The sequence below is a fragment of the Arachis duranensis genome, chromosome 5, assembly GCF_000817695.3.
Source record: "Arachis duranensis cultivar V14167 chromosome 5, aradu.V14167.gnm2.J7QH, whole genome shotgun sequence".
Taxonomy (NCBI): Eukaryota; Viridiplantae; Streptophyta; class Magnoliopsida; order Fabales; family Fabaceae; genus Arachis; species Arachis duranensis.
Window position 1 is genome coordinate 60817071 of NC_029776.3, and position 4399 is coordinate 60821469.

Sequence of the window (4399 nt, forward strand, 5' to 3'; positions counted from 1 at the left end):
AATCCCTCAATTTCAGTCAGAATTTACCTGAAATCACAGAAAAACACACAAACTCATAGTAAAGTCCAGAAATGTGAATTTATCATAAAAACTAGTGAAAACATCCCTAAAAGTAGCTTAAACTTACTAAAAACTATATAAAAACAATGCCAAAAAGCGTATAAATTATCCGCTCATCAAATACAAAAGTGGGAAAGATTTGGGTAGTTAGGTAAAGTATTCTAAAATTGTATAAAGTATGTATATGTTAGGTGAGATCTTAGACTAATCAAGGATTCACTTTATAAAGCTCACTTGGCCATACATATATCCTTACCTTTACCTCAGCCCCATTACAACCCTAAAAAGACCTCATGATGATTGCATTGGTATGCTAAATATTTGTTGATTGGTTAGATGAAGAACAAGGTTTAGAAAGCATGACTAGGGAAGAGTAGAGTGATTGACCCTAGACACTTGAGAGATTAGAGTGATATACACTTCCTGTGAGGGTTCAATGCTTGATTCTATGTTCCCTACTTTCACGAGCTATCTTCTTACAAGTTTACTTGTCTTTATTTTATATGATTTGAATTAGTGGAATTTGAATTATTTTTGTCTTGGAGAACTTATTTACTTTTAACCAAGTATGTAGAAATATTTTGCATGTGGTTACATTCATATAGATAGGTTGCATTTCATACATTCTATCATTCATCTTCACTCCTTTATAGCTTTTCTTGAGCTTAGCATGAGGACATGCTAATGTTTAAGTGTGGGGAGGTTGATAAACCACTATTTTATGGTTTATCTTGTGCTTAATTGAGTGGATTTTATCAATCTTTCATGCATTTATTCATACGATTTGCATGTTTTACAACTCCTTCCCAGAATTTGTTCTATGATTGAAAACATGCTACTTTGGCTTTTATTTTCTTTTATTTAATCCTCTCTTATTACCATTAGATGACTTGATACGTGTGTTAAGTGATTTTAGTGATTACAGGGCAAGAATGGCTTAAAGGATGGAAAGGAAGCATGCAAAAGTAGAAGGAATACAAGAAGTTGAAGAAACTGCAAAGCTGTCAACCTGACCCTCTCGCACTAAAACGACTATAACATGAGCTACAGAGATCTAAATGACGCGATTTCACTTGCGTTGGAAAGCTAACATCCGGGGATTCGATTTTATATATAATTTATCATACTGGCCGTACATATAAGCGACGCGGACGCGTCATCCATGCGGACGCATCGCATCTGCAAAAATTAGCGTGGCAGATTTCTTCTCCATCGATTTCTGGGCTGTTTTCGACCCAGTTTGCGGCCCAGAAAACACAGATTAGAGGCTATAAAGTGGAGGAATCCATTCATTCATAATCATGCTTTCATAATTCACTTTTTACAGTTTTTAGATGTAGTTTTTAGTGAGAGAGATTCTCTCCTCTCTCTTAGGATTAGGATTAGGATTTTTATTAGGAATATGAATATTTCTTCTGCATCTCGGGTTCAATGTTCTTTGTATTTATTTGTTTTCAATGTTCCATATTTGGATTGATTTTATTTTATTAATACAATTGAGATATTTCAGACTTATATGTCACTGATGCTTGGTGTCTATCCAAATTATTTTCATTCAAGTAGATTTTATTCCCTTTTGGCTTTGGTTGATTAATTGGTAACTCTTGAGTTATCAAACTCATTGTTGACTGAAAATTGGAATTCTTCAAGAATTGATTCGATATCCAATAACTCTAACTTTTCCCAAGAAAAGACCGAAACTTGAGGATTCGAATCAATTCATTCACTTAACTTACCTTCATAGTTAGAGGTTAACAAAGTGGGAGAAAAATCAAATTCTCATCATAATTGATAAGGATAACTAGGATATGACTTTCAGTTCTTCATACATTGCCAAGAGATTTTATTATTGTTAATTTATTTTACTTGTCATTTAAATATGCTTGTGCCCATTGCCCAAACTCCAAAACCTCCAATTTACAAAACTCATAACCAATAATAAGAACACCTCCCTGCAATTCCTTGAGAAGATGACCCGAGGTTTAAATACTCAGTTATCAATTTTATTGGGTTTGCTTAAGTGACAAACAAAACGTTTGTATGAAAGGACTTTTGTTGGTTTAGAAGCTATACTTGCAACGGGAATTTATTCTGAATTCGAGACCTCGCAAAAGTTCTCTCATCAGCAGGCCATGAGCTCACGTGTCGGTTTACACCCTACAGCCCGACATTACCTCGGAACAAGTCCCAATATGGTTTTCCGTTGTGTCCTTAGTGTATACATGTTGGTGGTAAGAATACCACTCCTTCGTGACTACCGGCAGTCAGCGCAAAGCCCGACCCCCTAATATTCATACAAGGAGAAACAGTGATTGATGAATGGATTTTTGCTGATAAAGAAATTCACAAATAAGTTCTCGTTAAAAGTATAGCTTCTTGACCGACAAAGAACCCTTTCGTACAAAAGTTTAGTTGTCACAAGTCACAAACCCCTAGTAAAATTGATAACCGAAGTATTTAAACCTCGGGTCGTCTCTCAAGGAATTACAAGGAAGTGTTCTTATTATTGGTTGAGTTTTCTGAGAGATTTTAGAGTTAGAGAGTGGAAAAATAAAAGATTATAAATTAAGGCAATGAAAATTAACAAGAGGTTTTATGTAATTGAAATAGGAAGCCTTGACTAGGAGAAGATTAATCTGAAGTTCTATCCTTATTGGATTTCCCAAGATTAATTAGTAATAGGTTGTTGTTCTACTTAGTTATCCTTTACTGAATAAAAGAAGGTCAAGTAAGTTGGGAGCTAATTTCTATTCACAAGTCCTAATCTTCTTCTTTGGGAAGGATTAGCATTAGTAACTAGAGAGCTATCCAACAACTTCCAATTACCAAATAACTCTTGAGTATTCCAATCAAGGGTCTCAAATATTAATCAACTCCAAAGTCAAGTTAAAGCCTACTCCATTAACATGGATGCCAAATTCGCATTCATGTGAAGGGAGTAGAAAGAAGACATGGCAATTAAACTCAATTGAAAATAATCAAGAAATAATGGAATCAAATAGGAAATAAAAGAGTAAGGAAATTGAAAACAAACTAGGTTGATAAAAATCTCATGGAGGTAGTAACTCTTTGTAACATCCAACTCAAAAGCATAAAATTAGGAATCCTAAAACTTAGAGAAAGGAGAGAGCCTCCGTATCTCTATAAAACTATATCTAAAACCTAAAATTATGTGAATGAGAAGTGTCTCTATGATTCCTCCACTCTGTAGCCTCTAATCTATATTTTTTGGGCCGAGAATTGGGTCAAAAATAGCCCAGAACTATACGTACAGCACGTGGCTCATGCGCGCGTACGCATCGCTTGTGTGCGCACTATCCACGCGTGTGTGTCCCTCAACGCCGGGTCAACTATGGAAAATTGTATATCATTGCGACGCTCTGAACGTTAGCTTTCCAACACAACTAAAACTGCCTCATTTGGACCTCTATAGCTCAAGTTATCATCGATTGAGTGCAAAGAGGCCAGGGCTTGTGATGACAAGTCATCATGTACCTATTTTTCAAACTAATTTCAGTTGTTTCACTATTTTTATGCACTTTCTTGCTTTATAAGTAAGTAATTTAGAATGGAAATGCATGATTTCTTTGAATCAAACAACCACCATTTAATTGATGCTAAATCATGAAGTTTAAAGCTAAATTCAGTTGATTTTTAGTGATTTATAAACCTTGTGAATTTGGTGATACTTTGATTGGTTGTTTTGATTATTTGTAGGTGAAGAAAAGAAGAAAACAAGAAAGCGTGGCTTAAGAAGTGTGGCCCAAGGAAGAAAATAGTGTGGCAAAAGAAGAAGAGAATGTGGCACAACAATGAGGGAAAGCCATACTGCTCTCCCCAAGAGCACAATGCTCTCCAAGGGAACACAATAATGAACCAAGCATACAAAGCTTCAATGCTCTGCCCCCCTTGAGAGCAGAGTACAAATTTAAGCCAAGAAATAAGGAAGAGCAAAAACATTGCTCTGCTCTCCTTGAGAGCATTATCGGGCTTCCACCAAAATAAATCAAGGGAAATTGTTTGCCAAATGCCTTTCCCAAGGATTGAACCAAGCACCTAAGGGGGAGTGGGGAGCGCTACTCACAAGAAAAATAAGCCAAAAATTGGCCAAAAGCATCCTCTAAGGTTCAAACCAAGCACCTCAAGGAAAGGAGGAGAGAGCGCTACTCCTTGGCACACACAAGCATGATCATGACACGGTCCAGGGAAGCAAGGAGCGCATAAGACACACACTGCTCCACTCTCCACAAGAGCGGAGCATTATCCTGATGCCTCTCCAAGCCTTGGCACGCAACAAGGATCTCCATCATAAGCCAATGCTCCGCTCTCCACAAGAGCA